The 20,776-nt window shown below is 37.3% G+C and overlaps 1 long non-coding RNA gene across 2 annotated transcripts in view; it reads right to left on the bottom strand.

Annotated features, from left to right (window-relative positions):
- Positions 1–88: 88 nt before the first annotated feature.
- LOC144228013 (uncharacterized) overlaps positions 89–20,776 on the bottom strand; it is a 66,397-nt gene continuing 45,709 nt past the window's right edge. For both annotated transcript variants that reach the window (XR_013334094.1, XR_013334095.1), the window contains 2 exons: positions 2,787–2,939; positions 89–389 (listed from right to left, as the gene is read on the bottom strand). This is a non-coding gene — a long non-coding RNA (uncharacterized LOC144228013). The remainder of the gene's footprint in view (positions 390–2,786; positions 2,940–20,776) is intronic.

Genomic DNA, 20,776 nt, shown 5'->3' with positions numbered 1-20,776 from the left:
AGCTAGGCAACTGTAAAAAAAAAAAAAAAAAAAAACAAAAAAACAAAACAGCCAACACACATATATGTGAACATGTATATATGCCATTTGTAATAAAGAACATTAAGAATTATGCTTAAAATATGTCGAGATAATATTATTAATTGGAAAATATGGAAGGAAGGAGGAAGGAAAGGAAAGGAAGGAAGGGAGGACAAGGAAGTCTGAGACTTTGAGAAACTGTCTGTCTAGGCTGGCCGTTTCCATACAAGCCCTGTGAGAACACGGTGAATGCCAGGAGAATGCACCATGATGCAGGAGAACATAAGTGTCTGGGAGATCTCAGTTTTGTCTCTAATCATCCTTATGATCCAGGGCAGATCTTTATTCACTCCTCAGGGTCTCATCTTCTGAAAAAGAACAAAATTTCCCTTGAGTTCTGAGATTACCCAAGAAGAGGAATGAGGAAAGCAGTGTCACCTAAAAGCAAAAGAGGAGACTTGCTGACAAAAAGTTAGAAAAATGCTAGTTGTATTCCAAACAGGTAAGGCAATAGCATATTCTTAGCAAAATGTGTACTTGAGCTTTCCCCCTCTTCCTGATGTATTAACCTGAGCAATATTGAGGTATCTTAGGTTTATTTAAACAGAAGAGTTCTGCTTTGTGCAACTGCACTGCTAATCAGCAAGCCACAGAACCCCAAGAGAGGAATGTTTTGAATATATGGAAAAGACATTGCAGGAATATAATCTAGCTTTTTGGCCCTGAAACTATATTCTTCTATGTTCTCTGGCAGTTTGCAAGAATCTGCTTTAGCAGATGGAGGCCACACATTTAATTTTAAGGAAGCTGGGAATGTGTATATTTCCCGTCCCTATCTACACCAGATTTTCTAGATGAGGTTCTAGAATGCTTAGGATTTTGCTCAGTATTAGTATACTAGCCACAAAATCTAATCATTATTTAAAGCCTGCTATACTGATTAGGTCTGTGGTCTGGAGAAACACATCACATACATAGCTGGACACGTTCTGCCCCACAGAGGAGAAGCCGTGATTGGAGATGAAGTGCTAAGCTTTCAGTCTTTAGCAAGGATAAAAAACTGCATGCAACCCAATCTTTTCATTTGAGATTTAGAAGGCTCTTGCAGTAATTAACAAGAGAGCCACTTGACTTAGTGAGATCTGTCCTCTTGGGAATTTGGGAAGCTGCCCACAAAAAGCTGGAGCTTTCTGCCCAGGGAGGGGATTACATCCTGATCCTTGGGAGAAACCCTGTCATTTGTCCTTTGAAGTGACTGTTTCTCTGCAGGTGTCAAGTACCTCTCTTGGGGCTGGCTTTCAGATTTGGAACTTCTCAGTGACCTTTTCTCCATGGGTCTTTGGGAAGTTTACATGGTAATCCCTTAAAAGCATTACAGAGGTCAGAAACCGTTCTTAAGATAAAATTGAAGACGGCTTCCTAGCACTCTCAACCCTGGCTTCAGTTTTTCTTCAAGGTAGGGCTAGCCCTGGTAAGGCCTTTTGTGCTTGCTTCCTCCTTTCCCTATTCAGACATTTCGCTCCCTGCCTGCCAGTTCCCAGCCAAGCATATGGATCCTGATTGCAGTATTTTCCAGATTTGGTCATTCTTTCTTAAATGTCCTGTGTTGGGATCTACTGCACCAAGGAGGAGGCCCTAGGAGGTGAGCCCCATGCCTGTTGCCATCTTGGGTAGCTTCTCTAGCTCAGCCTAAGACTCTAGGGCCAGCTCCTCCTTCAGAACCAGCCCTAGGTGTTCACTTTTTCTGGCCCACCTCTCTCTTCTCAGCAAGCCCCTCTCAGTTAGGAAGGGGAGATGATAGCCATATTTAGGATATTAGTGAGTGTTTTCTCTACTTGCTCATGATGCCCGTCACTGCTTTGGCAGGTGGCATAAGGCTATGGCACAAGGGAGGACACACCAGGGACAGAATATTTTGCTTTATATCCCTGGCTGTCGTGCTTTTGAAGTTAATTTTATTGGTTGTGCCTCTTTGATTAGTTGTTTCTTTCAAATTTTTAAAATCTTGGTCTTACCACTTTTTTATTTTTTTAAAAAAAATCTATGTATCACGAATTAATTCATTTTATTTCATTTCATAAAAGGGGAGGTAGATTTTTGATGGTTATTCATGTCACCATTTTTAGAGTAATTGATAAATAGTCTAAAATGTGTTTTGTTGTATATTTTTGTTTTTGCTAATAGACAGTTTTCTTTAAAAGTAAGACTGGTTTGGGCTCAAGTCCTTACTGTGTGACTTTGACCACACTACTTTACCTCCCGAAGAGTCACTTTCCTCATTTTAAGAACTGTGGGTAAAATAATACCCCAAACCTATCAATGTTGTCACGATTACATGAAGCAGTGGTGTCTAGCTTTCAGCAGGATGCCCACATATAGTAAGCAATCCTTAAATAATAGTGACCATGAAGATGACAAGTGAGTGTACTTTGTCTGGAGGAAGGGACAGAGTTGATGATAGAGGAAGAAGTTAGTGTGTTGGGAATTTGCAAGTTTGGAGCAGACATGAAAGCAACAAAAGGAAACACTTAAAGATTATATTGATAAACAACGGAAAAGAGCTCACATAGTACCTACAATGAGTACTGGGATAGACCCTGCTCATACTTTCTACATATCCACACACATATCCATGCTCATTCCCGCTGATCCATACACACTCAACCTGCCTTCGTCTTAGTCTTCAGGAGTGTACCTGGCTGTTTCTGGCACAGTTAGTTCCATTCCAAATACAGGTCATTCACTTGACTACACTTTGAACTGACCTTGTAAACAAGCTTTTTTCCCTTCTGTGGTCCATGTGGTTTCTGTGGTCTTCTATTTTTTAATCTGTTAAAACACTTTGAAGTTCAGCTTTGTGGATTTGACATCCAACTCCCGCTGGAACCTGATGGTGGTTTCCTATTTCTGGTTTATTGCTAAAGAATGATCAGAAAGAGAAAGCATTAGAGCAAGGTCACTCCAATACATTAAATAAGAAATATATCCATGGTGAAAATTTCCGAGGCAAAGAAAAAAGGCTTCCTCTCAGGGCGATTTTCTGTCTTAGTCCTGTCTTAGAAAATGAGCTATAATTCTTTGAATTATTTGCCACATTACTTACTTTATCAACCATGATATTTCGATCCTCACATCTGCTTGTAATTAAAGAAGAGAGTCTCTGAATGTCACAAGGACACTGGAATATGTGCAGTGGAACTTGTAAACTGCTACAGGAAGATTTTGGTAAAATTTCCCTGCCACTTTAAAATCCTGGTACTCACTCGCAGCTATAGGAAACAAACTAATGGTTACCAGAGAGGGAAGAGTAAAGGGGATTAAAAGGTACAAACTTAGAGTTATAAAATAAGTAGTAGGGATATAATGTACAGCATGGAGTGGCATACATACATACATATATACATTCATACATTAAGCCCTGATACTCAGAACACAAGAACCAAAATGAAACATCTACTAACACCTTATCCCCCTGAGTGCTGCTAGATCCACAGGTCTGTTCTGAGCTGCTAACATGAGTAACTGTTTGGCCAGATGATATTTGTTCAGATTGTTGATAATAAAGCCTACTTCCAGAGATTCCAAGTGCAATATGGGAGAAGATGAGAGGGTAGAATTGATTAATATGCTCAAAACTGCTTAGAAATCTAGGATAAGGATAAGTAAAACATACCCAAATACAAGATTATAGTGTTACCAACAGAAAGGTCATTTGAAAAGTGCTTCTGCTCATGAGTGTCGAACGTAAACTGTGAATGTTTCCCCGACAGATGTTGCTGTGGCACATGGCTGAGGCCTTGTGGGTCTGCTGTGGGTCAGCACAGCATTCTTAACAGAGTTGGTATGGATAAGATCTCTGAAGGTCAAGTGGAAGCAGGCAAAGATGACTATAAGACAATGTAGTGAAAATCAACCTGGTGCCTTAGCAGGTTGTTTGCAGAACTATGCAGTCTTCCCCAAAAGTATCCCTGAAAACAAAACTTCTGGGTTCTGTGGGGCTGTAGATAGATGCATATTCAGCCCTTAAAGTACCAAATCATTCCTGGTTTATGGCTGAGAAAGCAAAAACTTCAATGCAGAAGTACTTTGTAAGCACATCAAGGGAAGACGATAAAGGGACTTACAAGAAGCAGTCTTCCCTATACATTGAGAACAGTGTAACTCCGGACCTGGTAAGAAAGATGTACAGGAAAGTGCATGCTGCCTTATGAGATGCAGTCTAAGAGGAAGAAATATAGGGGAAAAAAAGTTATTTTAAAAAGGTAGAACCACCCTAATAGTCTCTTGTCCAGAAGAAAAATAGGGTAGCTCAAAAGACAAGCATCCTTGGAGTGCAGAAGTATGCTGCAAACAGCTAAGCCAAACCATCGCAATCTGTAATTTTCTAAGAAGATTTTCCAGATCAAGATAATAAACATATCAATCAAGAAACAAAGGTTCCACTAACATGCCAACTACATTCTCCCCCTTAGGACACAATACAACACATGAGGGAATGTCTGCTACATGGGATAATAGGAAATATTTTCAAACCCACAGAATAACTAGCTAAAACCTAAAAGCAGAAGGAAATAATATTGGGAATTAGGACTATGGAATCATACTGTTACTCTTCTAATCTAGTCTTCTTCCTCTAAGCAGGCAGGGCTCCTAAACCATGTAATTATGTGGTGAACAGATGGCATAACACCCTTCAATATAGCTTGTTTATATTTGGTATAAAATGCCTGTAAATACATTTAATGCCTCCTCGTCTGTGTTTTATTGCCTTTAATCCTAGAGCATCACCAGGTTTTATCTTCGAGACCCTGGACTTTATTCTTTTTTCACATACCACATTCATGCATTCATTCATTCATGCATGCATGCATGCATTCAACAAACATTCAACATTTACTTGTGGCAGACCCTGCTACCCTGCATAACCATGTTGTCTACTGAGTGACCCCATACCCTCTCCTTGATCACAGCTAACTGAACCAGCTGTGACAATTGACCCTCAGGTAGTCAGTTCCTTCATATTCTTCCAGAACTTATGCCTTGTGAGATTTGACTAAAAACCTTAAGTGGGGCCAATCTTGCCTGGAAATTCATATACTTAAAACACTTAGCTATTTAGCAAATCAGGGTCAGAAATGTAAGTATCAAGAATTCTCATGATATAACAGGAGCTGGATCAGTCTCTCTGAATTACCTACAAGCTGAAGAGGCAGGCAGAGTGATGATGGGTCATATACACAGAGTAGCTGAGATCCCATAACCCTGTCCCCCTGTCTCCCCTACCGTGAAAAGATAGCGTAGCCTCCATTCCTAACAGCTTTATAATTTTGGGTCCCCAGGCCCAGTTACATACTGGATCCTGTTCTTGGATTTCTGTGAGCTTCACTCTATCTTTTTCATAACCCAAATTCTTAAGCCAATTTATGTGGGTTCCTACCTCTTTCAACTAAAGACCCCTGACTTGAACACTGCCTGATTACACGATGTTCTGAAAAAAAAAAATGATTGAGTCCATGAATATCCAAAAGAGACACCTTAGTGCAGGTTCACTGAATGACTCTTTATCAGCTAGCCATTGTTATATTAATAAAGATTGCTTATAACAGAAGCACATATAGCTATCAGTTTATATGTAAAAAATGAATGTTAGCCCATCATACTGCAGCAGTTTTGAATACATTGAATATGTAATATATAGCAATTTCTGGATGAAACCTTTCTTACTGGTATCTCTAAAGTATGACGAGTTAGATAAGAAACCAAAATCTCTATGATTGTTTCTATGAATATGGAACTATATATTTAAAACCTCTTCTACACTATTTCCTTTCCAAAACATAAATTTACAACTTCTACTAGGTATCTGTGAGATTATTGCCTTAAACTTTTGTTTCGCACCTCTATTGAGAACATACATTAAATCCTGAAACATAATCTTTCATCTTCTGAAACTGTCATCATTATGTCTATTCTGCAGTAATTTGGCCCCAAAATATCCAGAGTAATATAATGCTATAGTATTCTAGTATAATTTTTCAACTCAAAGGAAGCTATATCTACAGTCCAGAAATATCTGGAAGATTCTCTTTTAAAGAATTAAGTTGTTTAGTATCCAAAATCTATAAAGAACCTATCAAACTCAACACCCAAAAAACAATCCAGTGAAAAAATGGGTAGAAGACATAAATAGACACTTTTCCAAAGAAGGCATCAGATGGCCAACAGACATATGAAAAGATGCTCAACATCACTCATCATAAAGGAAATACAAATCAAAACCACATTGAGATACTTCCTCACACTGGTCAGAGTGGCTAAAATGAATAACGCAGGAAACAACCAGTGTGGGCAAGGATGTAGAGAAATGGGAATCCTCTTTCACTGTTACTGGGAATGCAAACTGGTACAGGTACTCTGAAAAACAGTGTGGAGGTTCCTCAAGAAATTAAAAATAGAATTACCCTATGACTCAGAAATAGCACTACTAGGAATTTATCCAAACAGTGCAGGAGTGCTGATGCATAGGGTCACATATACCCCACTGTTTATAGCAGTTCTATCAACAATAGCTAAATTATGGAAAGAGCCTAAATGTCCATCAACTGATGGATGGATAAAGAAGACGTGGTTTATTTATACAATGGAATACTACTTGGCAATTAGAAAGAATGAAATCTTTCCATTTGCAGCAATGTGGATGGAACTGGTGGGGATTATGCTAAGTGAAATAAGTCAGACAGAGAAAGACAGATATCATATGTTTTCACTAATATGTGGAATTTAAGAAACTTAACAGAAGTCCATGGAGGAAGGGGAGGGGAAAAAGTAGTTTCAAACAGAGAGGGAGGCAAACCATAAGAGACTCTTAAAAACAGAGAACAAACTGAGGGTTGATGTAGGGGCGGGAAAGAGGGGAAAATGGATGACGGGCATTGAGGAGGGCTCTTGTTGGGATGAGCATTGGGTATGGTAGGAAGCGATGAATTGTGGGAATCTACTCCCAAAGCTAAGAGCACACTGTATATCAATCTTACTCTTATGGTGTGTACGTTTTGTTTTCAAAGAAATCTTTGTTCATGTCAGTGTCATGAGTCCTTTTTCCTAGGCTTACTTTTAAGTTTTATGGTTTTAATTTTTCATGTTTGGGTGTATTTTCCTTTTTAATTTTTATGTATAATGTAAGGTAAGAATTAAGGTTCCTTTTCCCCATATGGATATCCAAATGCTTCAGTAGCATCTCTTGAAAAGACTGTTCTTTTCCTATGTACTTACTTTAGCTCTTCATTTATTAAAAAAATCAATTAATCAAATATTTATGGGCCTATTTCTGAATTCTCTATATTATTGCATTGAGCCTTACACCAGCACTATACTACCTTTATGATGATAGTTCTATAGTAATTCTTGAAAACAAGTATTGTTAAGTCTTCCAACTTTGTTCAGTTTTTCAAGATTTGTTTGGTTATTCTATGTTTTTCACACTTCCATTTATATATCATATTACAGTAATCATTGAGACCATCAATTTATTTGGCTTTCTCTGACTCAGCATCTTATTAACACTTTTCCTTAAGTATGTGGTTTTCTTGACTACAAAAACTTTTTCCTATTTTTCAAATATTTAATTGGTTGCATTTCTCAATTAAATTTTTAAACTGCTTTGTCTCATATTATAGAAGATGCTTCCTTTATAGTTATGTATAGATAAGTATCTCAGGAGCTGCAGTTAACTCATAATTTCATACAGATTCCATTTTTACCGTGAGAGATCATAGGTAAACATTGGCATAATAAGTAATTTTTTATTCCATTAAAACACAAACTCTACTGATATGTCCATGTGATTAAAGGACTGTCACTTGTTTTATGTAAAGAGGAACAACACAACTTAATTCTTTTTTTACTTTTTAATTTCTTTTATTTTTAAATATAATTTATTGTCAAGTTAGCTAACATACAATGTATTCATTTATATACGTTTGCCTGATTTTTTAAATATTTGATTTTTAAAAAATAATCAGCAATACCAAAATTCTAGTCATGTAAGCTGTTCCAGGAAATTTAATTGATCAGATTTTTGATTAATGCCTAAGTGCTTGGAAAAAAATAGTTTTTGGAATTTTTTTATTTGATAAAGGAGTTTAATAATTTGTGCACTCAACAGTGTTAAGTAAAGATGTCTTTACATGTTTACAAAAGGTAAACACAATTTTAGTATATGTGCTACTGAAGCAAACACCTATATTGCCGTAATTTAAGAACTACTGTACTCATGGCTCCTTGTGAAGCATCTAAGAATCTGAGATTTCCACTGTTTTCCTGGAAAAGGTCTTTTCGTTTGCATTAATTAGGCTCATTCCAATTTCAAGGAACAGGAAAAGTTCAGGTAAACAGAGAAATGAGGAATTCCATGCAACTTCTTGGCAACTTGTTAGCCCTTCGAGAGCTGAATTATACAGCTATAATCAGACAATGAATGTGGCCAATCTGTTGTCATAGTTAGGGTTTACCCTGAACACAAATCTGAGGTGAAAGTTATTTAGGAAGCGCTCTTAAGGGAGACCAGTAAGAGAGTGAGAGAAGCAGGTTAGGGAAGGCAAAGAAGCTAAGTAGCAGCCTGATTTCAGAGCATCTCTGGAATATAAATCACTCTTCAGAGTTTGTACCTCCTTGAGATAAAGGAACTGAGCTTTTATACCTCACTTCAGACAGCACTGACTAAAAGACAAGAATGGGTAAGGAAATTGGGAATGAAAAGGACAGAACATTTCAGGTCCTTCTGTTCAGTTAAGGCAGCTTCTGTGGCTCCCATGTCCACAGGAAGTCATAAGTGCCAGTTGTTAGGAGCAAAGCACAGAAGATGGGGGGTGAGCTCATGGGTTAGTGAAAGGAAACAGAGGAACTGGGTGGGATGCAACAGTGTCCATTATGTTTATGCAGTCTAATAATGTGTCACTCTTTCAATCCAGTATTCTCCAATGTTAGGAGAGTTGCTAAGAATTACTTGGAGGAAAAGTAGAAAGGATGGGCTTCAGTGGCAGGGCTTACCCTGTACTGTTTTCCTAAGAAATTCAAATCTGACCCCAAAATGCAAAATTCACTCAGGAAAGAGAAATATCCCCTAAATAAAAGCCTACAACAAATGGAACTTATTCTTTTTAGAAGGCAGTTTAGGAATCATGGATTATGTGTCTCTTGAGGTGGATTTCCACTCTACCTCAAACATCTTTTTCAAGATTTTTTGCAACCACATTATAATACTCTTTCTGAGAGAAGTTCTGGTAAGCACTCCATTACATTTCCAGTGTTGTTTTAGCAGCTCTTGTAGATTGCGGCTATTGGTGACTTCTCAGTGGGTCTCCCTTAATCCAACCCATTATAGCAAGCCCTAAAGTGGACTAGAACAATAGGCCCTCATCTACTGGACATTAGCATTTATGCCCCATAGCTAACTCTCTCATCTCCTTCAAGTGTTTGCTCAAATATCATCTTTTTTAATTTTTAATGTTTATTTATTACTGAGAGACAGAGCATGAGCATGGGAGGTGCAGAGAGAGGGAGAGACACAGAACCTGAAGCAGGCTCCAGGCTCTGAACTGTCAGCACAGAGCTTGATGGGGGGCTCGAACTCACAAATCGTGAGTTCATGACCTGAGCAGAAGTTGGATGCTCTACCGACTAAGGCACCCAGTTGCCACTCAAATATCTTCTTAATTAGGTCTGCTCTAAATAGTTTTAAAATTTGTTATAAGTTTTTTTATCACAATAAAAAATAATTTGATAAAGAAAAAAGTCTTATAACAAGCCATCTACCACCACTACAAACTCTCTTGCTCCCCCTCACCAAGCATTACCATTTTTGTTCATAGTGCACTTAATCACCTTCTAACCTACAATTATCTATTGCATCAACATCTCATGGTCTGTTCCCCTCCCCCACTAAAATGACACTACATGAAGTTAAGGGTTTATTTATTTTATACACTACTATGTCCCAAGCACCTAGAACAGTGCCCAACACATAGTAGGTATTCAATAAATCTTTACTGTTTCAGCAATCCTACAGTTTAAGTGATCCAAATAAACTGTTGTTCTCTAAGGATCATGAGCCCTTTCTTTCTTCCCTCCCTTGGTATCAGCCATTCTCACAATTTAGCACCAGCTTCTACCCCTGACTCTATTCTCTCTCTCTGTCTTTCTCTGTCTCTCTCTCTCTCTTTCTCTTTCCCTCTCTTTCCCTCTCTCTCTTTCCCTCTCTCTCTCTTTCCCTCTCCCACTCCCTCTCCCTCTGTCTCATTTCTAAAACAAAAATAATCTGGTTAGTTCTGATGAGTTACCATCTGGTTGGGACCATCTCTTTGGGGCTTCCTAGGCTGTAGATCCATGATCCAATCAGCTGTTGCTGCCATAGCAGAATTACAAGACATGAAACATGACAACTTCTGGATTTTAGGAACAATTCATTTTATCCTCATTCTAAATGAGGTCAGTTGGAAAAGCTGATACATGGGCTGTGCCTCAAACACGCATTTCAATAAGAAAGTATATGTAACTATATATGAATACGAGCCGACGACCTCAGGGTCCTGGCCCTCTGTCAGTTGGCTCACAGAATCATCTCTTTTGGGAACCCTGAGAGAAATCCTATCTATGACAGACTTGCTGGCAAGGAAAAAAAACAGCACAGAAGAGAGACCTGGAGTTTATGGCAAACTATGATCATATTTAACTAAATGTGTTTTTACGTTATAGCCTGGACATGGGAATAAAAGATGTGGATACAGTGATTCCTTTGGCTTCCATAGTCCATAAAATTTATAAAGAACAAATAATTTGATATTGTAAAAAGAACTGGACACTACCATTCTTATCTAGCTTCTACTTCTAAGAAATTAATTGGCATTGGCTAGGTAAGATAACCTTGCCAGAACCCCATCTTCACACCTATAAAACGGTGGAGTTGGCTGGGAGAGCCAGCAGGCTTTGCCAGCTGTCAGAGAAAGGGACAGTTACTTAGAACCCTGCATTCAAAGTGTGTGGATGAACGTTCTACTCTGTACATTTTCCATAGAGAACATTTTGAGACGATTACTGGCATTTTAAGGTTACAATTTCCCTATTCAGGTAGAAACTAAATCATAAAGAAATGCTTAAAAAATTCATCTTTTTTGTTCATCATCTGGGATTGTTTTATGCTGTGTGGAAAATTTCAGCTGCTTAAGAATGATACCTTTTTACTCCATAAGATATTAAATATAGTACTAATCCATTGTAATGCTAAATGCCAAGGGTCACAAATAACCATGCTAATACAGCTTCCTGCATTATAGTGAGAGAAATGGACCACAGAGCACAATGCACCAGGGACCGGATATGGACACAGGACTAATGTGTTGCTTTATAACACATTATAAAGCTTGTGTTGCTTTATAGTAGCTTCCAAGTCTTTTAACAAGAATCTTGTCACGTGAGCCCTTTCTTGCTAACCGAGTTTGTTCAATGGTTATTATTAAACTGCATTTTGCCAAACATATCAGTAAAATATCCAAATGTATATCTAAATTTTCCCTTGTAAAATTATCCATCCTTTCGGATTTCTCTCTAGGATTGGACAGAATGTACACTCTGAAAACTCCTAATAACCCTACTGTTCTGAAAATACAATGGTGTGTCACCAGCCCTAAATAAATTGTAGGATGATTGGTGCCTGCCTTGTCTAAATCCATCATTTAGCATGTAGACAACTTTTTTTAGGTGAAGTGACAAGTTATAATGGTATTTTCAAAGCCTACAGCAATTACATTAGTAATAAATACCGATACAGTCTCTATATGTACCTGGTACTGTTTTAAGCATTTTATATGTATTAATACATTTAATCCTTCCCACAGTCTGACCTTTGACAATCCTCTGATGGTCCTACTATTCATACACTCATTTTACATATCAGGAAACAGAAGAAAAGGAAGCTAAGTAGCTTTATGAATACAGACAAGTAGTAAATGAGAGGGCCAGTATTTGAACCCAAGCAGTCTGGTTCTGTGTGTAAGTATATATGTGTGTATCAAAGGGGAAATAGAATCCCAACAACAAAAAAAAGGTTTTTACTAACATTTAAACCCATAAATATACATACGTCAATCATTTTGCACTTCTGTAACAAAGGTAGTGCTCTGTTGTCACTAAGTGGATTTAATATGAGGAATATGTTATTTGGTGCAAAGTGAAAGGATGTAAACTTCCAGAATGTTTCTAAGGAATAAAACAAAAACTCTGAAGCTCCTTATAAGCATTTAAAGAAAGACTAATCAGGAAGCTATAATCAAGCATGTAAAAACCTCTTTGATTCAAGCTGACCTGCAGAATAAAGTCAGTTCAAATTCTTTCACCTTCTAACAGGAAAGAGTTTCCCCTCAATTGTTCCACCTTTCAACATCATCACATTGATAGTTGTCATTATTCTTAGAGCTTTTATCAAGTTTCTACTACTTCTGGGTTCCTACCATATATTATATCTAATCCTTAATGCATTCTGGCAAATTAAGTATTGGTATCTTCATTTATAGTTTAGGAAGCTGAAGTTCTCAGACACAAAATAGCTTGCCCAAGGTTATACCATCACTCATTAGGACAGTAGAGATGAGTTTATCCTACTAAGTTTATCATTATTAATGCTAAAAACTAACTCTGCTCAATGCATGCCTTGTGCCTTCTTATTTATTTCTTACAATAACCCTAAAAGTATACAAAGTATATACACTAGATATAGGTGTTGTTATTTCTACTCTACTGATGAAAGATGGTAGGTTGAATAATTACACCCCTCCCCAAAGATGTCGATGTCTGAATCCCCAGGATCTGTGAATATATTATCTTATACTTTAAAGATGTGATTAATTAAGGATTTTAAGATGGGAAGATTATACTGGATTATCCAGGGAGGCCCAATATAATCAGAAGCATCCTTATAAGAGGGAAGTGCGGAGAGACTTGACAATAGCAGAGGAATGTCTGAGTGATGCAGCACAAGAAACTCTCAATCAGCCTTTGCTGACTTTGAAGCAGGCAGAAGGGACCACTAGCCAAGGAATCCAGGTGGCCCGCAGAAACCAGAAATGGCAAGCAAATGGATTCTCCCCATAGATCCTCCAGAAGGAACATAGCCCTGCTGATGCATTTTTAGGCTTCTGGTCTCCAGAGCTAGAAAATAATAAATTTGTGTTGTTTTAAATTATTGATTTTGTTGCACTTTATTGCATCGGCAATAGGAAATCAATACAAGAGGGGTTATTACTAAGTGGCAGACTTAAAATTCAAATGCAGATCTGTGCAACTACAAAACCTAAGTTGTCAGCCACTGAACCTTCTGCAAGGTCAACCAAATGAATTGCCTGGCTCAACACAACAGCAATGTGTTTATCCCAGTTGTGAGTGTGGCAATATGCTCATGACGATTATTCATATATACATTCCTCTTCTTAAGAAATCTCAGAATATTTGATTTCTGATTTTCAATTATTTGAAACTTAATGCTGTTCAGACAGCACCCCTTGGTCACAAGATGCAAATACAAGAATTGATATTTTTGCCAAATATCATCCATATAAAAACAGAACTGAAAATAGATTACATTCTCCTGGAACTGGTTTTCTGAAAATAACTGCTTGAATTGAAAAGAAAATATGTGTCCAGGAAAAGGTGCAAACATAATGTATTATTGCACAAATAGATTGTCATCTGACCCTAAGAGAGTTTTATGTGGTTATAGCTTTAATCAAAACATCATGATCATTATCCTGATTTTATAACAAGATTCCTAGTTTTATAATTTTTTCATTGAGGTATTATTATACATAGTAACAGATCCTAAATGTACAACCTGATGAATTTTGACTCGTGTCAAAATTCACATAACGAATATCCCATTCAAGATAGAACATTTCCGTCACCCTACAAAGTTTCCTTTTGTGACTTAGAGTTTTCATCTTGAGAATGTCTAAGATTAAATTGTAAGCAATTTATTTCCTACTTCCTAGTTCACAATCTGCAGTGCCCACATTTGATAATAGATGTATCTGGAATAGGAATTAGGGTACATCTAAAGAATACTTGTTCACCTTTCATCTCATTTAATTGTCTCCAAAATTTGTCCCCTAGCTGCCTCCAAAAGTCCTTTTGATACTATTCTCCTTTTTTATTTCTCCTCTTTGATCATATGTTCCCTGTTCCAAGCATACCCTTCTTTCTCACCACATACTCCTAGAGAGTCTTTATGTCTTTTAATATCACTTCATGGACCGCCTCTTCATAGAAACCCTTCCTAAAGTCTCCACTAATTTGAAGAATTATCTCTTCCTTTGTGACTACCTAAATCCATTCAGGGTGTTTGAACACCATAGACTGGTGGCCTATAAACAACAGAAATTCATTTCTCATAATTCTGGATACTGGGAAGTCCAAGATGAAGACACTGTCAGATTCGGTGGCTGATGGGGGCTTGCTTCCTGGTTCACAGATGGCCATCTTCTAGCTATGCCCTCACATGGTAGAATAGGGCAAAAGAGCTCTCTGGAGTCTCTTATAAAGCTACTAATCTCATTCATGAGGGCTCCACCTTCATGGCCTAATCACTTCCTCCAAATTCTACCTTCTAATACCATCACATTAAGAATTAGAATTTAACATGTGAATTTGGGGGGACACAAACATTCATTGCATAACAGTGCCCATTGTGTCCCAATCATGCTGCTCACATAAAACCCATTAGTGTATTTTTAAATATATGAGTCACTCTCCATTAGGTCATAAAATAGAGTTGCAAATGCCTTAAAGTACAGAACAAGAGTGAATGAGTGAAGCAGATAGGATTAATTAATAGGGAATGATGGGGGAGTACAGCAGACTAGAAAATGTATACCACTACCTAGAGAATGCAAATGAACTTTTAAAAATAAAATAAAACAAATCCCCCAAAAAACTATGGGGCCAAAACCTTTTGACACTATTCCTTTCATGTATGAGCCACTAAAGTAGATGTGAACTCTTCAAGATGGAGGGGAGCAAATGCTAATGAGTGGCCAAGGTTTAAAAGAGTTTGCTTGTCAGGGAGCTTCCAGGTCAGTCCCTGTCTACCAATCTGCTCTGCTGCCTGGGAGAGTAAACCACAACTAATTGCCCATACCTAAATTTCTAAGTATTATTTGAGAAAACAGGAAACAATTTTCATCCCAGTACCTAATTGCTCACAGATTAATTTTACTTCCATAAAGTCACATGAAGATATGATTTCCCATAAATGCTATATTACTCTGGCATCATACAACAGCTCTTTCTCATTAAGCAACATGCTTACACTTGGGATGGTAAAATATATCCAACATGTTTACATTTTATAGACAACTACTGCACATCATATGTTTAAATGAGATCTAAATTTGTGGCACATTGTCAGATAACCTCCTCAGTAATGCTTGTAAGTCTTTTATAAGATTTATTCATTTTGACATTATTTTCTTGGGTGTTTTCACTTTCTTTGTTTAGGAGTCTCATTTCAAACTACATATGATGGAATATGTGCTAAGAAAGAAACACAAGCCAGAATTTTGAGCAGTGCCACTAGGCAGATGTGGCTTTGAGAAAATCAAGTCTCAGAACATTCACAGGAAATATGGAGTGAAGAACAAACAATTCTGGCCAACTCTGTAATCCCCTAGAAGACGATGATGAGTGATCTTTGTTAGAATTTTAGATAATGCTAATGTAATCTGAAGCATCTGCTTAGGTAGGCAGTGGAGTGCAGAGATTAATAGTATAGGCTCTGAAGTCAGAGGTCTTGGGTCAAATCTAAGGTCACTCTTAATCATGTAAGCCTCAGACTCCTGATCTGTAAAACTAGCTGCTTCATAGGCTTGTTAAAAAGATCAAGTGAGAGAATTTGCCAAGTACTTATCCTCAATTCTGATGCATAGTAAGACTCAATAAATGATAACAGATATCACTATCAGATGACATTTAATTATTTTTTGGTCATAAAGAAGCGTGCTTTCTACTATTCCTTATACTCATTGTTTAAAAGCTTTAACATCTCTGTTTTATACACATATGCACACACACAGTAGATGCATAAGAGTTTTTATAATAAGACTGTCTTTTAAAAAATGATAATTTTACTTAGAGCTACAATGATGAGTGAATTATCCCTATGCAAACCCCATCAGCAATGTTGGAAACTATATCAAGAAACTACAGTGTAATTACTACACATATAAGGCCCTGCATACTTAATTACTGACTTCACTGATCTTTCAAATTCTTATTCAAGCGTGGTGAAGAGAATATGGTATATTCAGTCTCTAGTTGGGTAATTATAAATAATTAAATTTAATGAAACCCTAATTATGCATACAGAAATGGCTAGCATTTCTGTGGGTCTTGAGTCTCATGATTAGATCGGCTGACTGTACACAGCAATACAAAACTTGAATTGATAAGAAACCTAAAATATCAGCAGATGCCACTAAATCAATATGTGTCCTTGAACAAGTCAGTCAACTTTTCTGAAACGGAACCTCCTCACCTACATAGCCTGAGGTAGGACCTCTACCTTCAAAGCTCTCTTCCAGATTCCAGAGTCTGTGCCTCATCTGCTCATCGCCCCACCTTTTTCCTAACCCAACATAATTTAAGGAAAGCAGCACTTCCCCATCAATAGCTGTGGCAGAAGTCCTCAGTTACAATGGCAGATGCCGCCAACTAGAGACCATGAGAATTGCTGGTGGGGTGAGAAGGAAAGTTGTGGATGGAAGAAATCCCTCCATCCCAAGGTAGTCTTTTAGTGTCCTGCAGGTGGGGTCTATTTTCCTCTTCTCCACTAACTGAACTACCCCAACCATCCAAATATTAGATTTTAAAACACATATTATTTAGAAAACCTCTAATCCAGGTGTCAAAACACATGGCTCTCAGACCATCACCAGCCTGTAAATTTCTTATTTTATACAGTGTTCTTAAAATTTTTGGATTGGTTGCCAAAACTTATACTTCAGGAGAATTTACAAAAATCTAAATTTCTAGTTTCCTCTGACAATTCACATGATCAGGCTATCATAGGCTCACATTCCTATGAGCTAGGAATTTGGACTGTGACTGCATATGTAATGGTATTAAGATATTATTGTTAATCTTTTAGGTATGATAATGGTTTTGTAGTCACTTTTAAAGAATCCTCATATTTTAGAGATACAGATTAAATTAGTTACAGATGCCATAATATGTTGTCAGTGATGTGCTTCAAAATATCCAGTGGTGATAATGTGGTAGGTGTGTAGGGGTGTGTAGGGTGTATGCCTGAAACAAGATTGATTGTAAGTTGGTAATTGTTGAAACCGTAATACAGGAACATCAAGATTTGTTATATTATTTCTACTTTCATATGTTTAAATTTTCACATTATAAAAAGGTTTAAAAAAAGAAAACTTGAGGGACACCTTCATGGCTCAGTTAGTTAAGTGTCTGACTTCAGCTCAGGTCATCATCTCACAATTCACAAGTTTAAGCCCCGCATCGGGCTCTGTGCTGACAGCTTGGAGCCTGGAGCCTGCTTCACATTCCTTGTCTCCCTCTCTCTCCATCCCTCCCCTTCCCCTAATAAATAAACATTTAAAAAAATAGAAAACTTGAAAGATTAAAGTTTAACAGTGTCCAGTTTTGTAGGAATATAGTATACTGGGAGCATAATTGGTCCATTTGCTTTAGAGAACAATTTATCAGTATCTTGCAAATCTATAGGTGGGCTACTCTATACACAACAATTCCACATCCAGTTTTATGTCTTCCCAGAAAAAATGTTTTTTTCATATCTACATGAGAACACACCTACAAGATGCTGTTATTCCCTTCCGAAAAAGGGAAATAACCTACATGTTCATTAACAGAAAAGAGGATAAATGAGCCCATACAAACATATAAATGTTTGTTTAAATCCATATAAACATCACTAATTTATGTTTGTTTTATTTGTTATCTATTATTTTAATCTATTTTTCATCTATTTTTTACCATAGATGCCAGCATGTTTAAAATAGTTCATTCTAAAATAAAAAATGGTGGCATATTCTGTGTCAATCATGCACTAATGGGGTATTGCAGCTGTTTCAAAATTGCCTATAAGTAAGTTAATAATTTAAGCTGATATGAAGACAATAATCAGTCAAGGGAATTGAGAGTTTAAATCTCTGTGGTGTTAAATGGGTGTTAGGATACTACACTGGCCTCTTAGCGAAGGCTTAGTTTTAACTGCTGCTGTTAAAGAGGGAAAACATACATCATTATGCTAACTTCTATTTTTAGTGTGCACAGTGAAAATTAGCTGTTTGTTCCTTCCCTTGACTTTTGAAAATCATAGTTTCCACTTGTAATGTAAAACATTTTTTGTGTGAGTCTGACTTTGTAGGGTTACTACATTATTAGATGCCTCATATATACAAATGCATACTTGTAATACATTTTAAAGAGCCCAAATGAGACATTTGCTTCTTTTTTTACATTACATTTGAAATTAAACTGTAGAAAACAGACACTTTAGTGATGACTATATCCAAATCTGAAGGCAATAAGGAGCTGCAGAACAATCCACTCTTTGTTAGTTAAATGGTTTCTTTCCAAATGAAAAGGATATTTTAAATGCTCAGAGGTTGGGTTATTTTTTCTTTTCCTCCCAACCTTATTTTCTGTCTGTTTTTTTGTCATTAGTATTGTCCTAGAAGGGATGACCCATGACATCTCTCCTATTCTGAGAGAGTGTATTTTTATACTGAAGCCATATTTTAATGTCAGCAGTTGGCACTTGGCGTTTTTGTTCTCACAGTGTGTGGAATGTGCTATACAACTGTCCCATATGCATGACTCCACAAAGATGCCTTCTGCTGCATAGCCAAAGCCTGTCAGCAGTATCTTTGGGGTGCGGCAATAACACCCCTCTGAGTACTGCAAATTCTCAGCCTCTGAGCAGGCTATTATTTGTATCTTGTTAAACAAGGAAACAATAGATAGACTCCAAATATGTTTGATAGAATCTCTGAAAGAAGCTTAGTTGAAAATCTCTAGAATCCCCACCTCCTTCATTTCAGGCTCTTTTTTTAATTTTTAATGTTTATTTATTTTTGAGAGAGAGAGAGAGAGCACCAGCAGGAGAGAGACAGAGAGAGACAGAGAGACAGAGACAGAATCTAAAGCAGGCTCCAGGTTCTGAGCTGTCAGCACAGAGCCCAATGTGTGGCTTGACCTCACAAGCTGTGAGATCATGACCTGAGCTGAAGTCAGATGCTTAACTGACTGAGCCACACAGGCACCCCCATTTCAGGCTCTTAAAACAAGAATGACCTAGCTCTCTATTGGTATGAGTGATGAGATGGCATAATCACCCAAGGGTGACAGGCTTGGAGTAGACATCACTTTTATAGTGTTGGAAAATATAGATAGATGGTCTTCAGAAACTGAATCCTATGTAAGGGTGTGTGTGTGTGTGTGTGTGTGTGTGTCTGTGTGTGTGTGTGTGTGAGAGAGAGAGAGAGACATGCTGCAGACATTAGCCTAGTGCTCTCCTTTTCAGACAAATGATGCAAAACAAAAGCAAAACTGAAAATCACTCAGGGATGGAATGAATCATGGGATTTTATCCTTCCTTTTCCTAATCTGGAGCACACCAGGAAAATGGCCTCAATTACATAGGGAGGCAGAGTGTGTAAGACTATTGCTGTGCTTAAGCCAAAGGCAAAGACAATCTTTTCCCACTCTTGTCTGGTGATTTTTCATCAGATTTCCTTTCTGTCAAGGGAGTGGAATGGAATAGATATATGAACTCTTTAGTATCTTTCTCTTAACATATATTGTTGGCGTTTATTTTATCTTTCTTGTTCTGTTCCCATTCCTTTCCTAATTTTCTTTCTCCTGCTTCTAGCTTGACATTCATAATAACCTTTTCATCTGGTTTCTACCCTAAACCACATGTTTGCATATTTGTTCTTACGACTTCTGGTTATTGCAATTGTCATAGCTCTTTGCTAGCTGTTTTCTCATCTTGTAACAACTTCATCATAACTTGGATGTCTTTAAGAAAATAAAACAACAGAAACCTACTCTCATACTAAAACTATGATTTCTGAAAGTAATCCAAAAACCATAATTTCTTATAAAATCTTGAGAGTTAATGGGTCAGTAAATAATTATAGAGTTTTCTCCAAAAAAAGAACATAACAACCAAAAAGGATTTTTACCAAAGTGAAGAGAAAATGTATTGTTTTTATCTCCTGAGACTCCAAAACTTATGTGAATAATTAATTCCTGCAAACAAAATTCTCATGCCATGCTTGTAATCAATTTGACCAAGACCTTAGATTTATCCCTGAATTTTTTTTGGATCTACAGAGTTTACAATCTGGTCTTTGGGGCCACAGTTTATAACAGTTCTTGGAATAACAAGAACATCGCTGCATATGTCTGCCTCCTCTTTGAAAGTCTATGCACTTTCATAGGACTAATATTTTGTCAACAGTTCATCAGGGTAATTAATAAGCAGCCTGACGGTTTATCTCATGAGGCCACCGTTTCCACCCATGAGGTCTTCCAGTAGTCTCTCCATGGAAGAGTGAATGCATAGGACTGTTTTAAAGGCTGGTGGAAGAACACCATTCTTTTGTCTTTAGGAATCTAATCCAGTCCTGAGAACAGACACAAATCATTTATTCTTTCTCAAAAT

Source organism: Crocuta crocuta, unplaced genomic scaffold (assembly GCF_008692635.1).
Source record: "Crocuta crocuta isolate KB4526 unplaced genomic scaffold, BGI_CrCroc_1.0 scaffold162, whole genome shotgun sequence".
Classification (NCBI taxonomy): domain Eukaryota; kingdom Metazoa; phylum Chordata; class Mammalia; order Carnivora; family Hyaenidae; genus Crocuta; species Crocuta crocuta.
The sequence above is the reverse complement of the archived record's forward strand: the minus strand, read 5'-3'. Positions and strand labels throughout refer to the sequence as shown.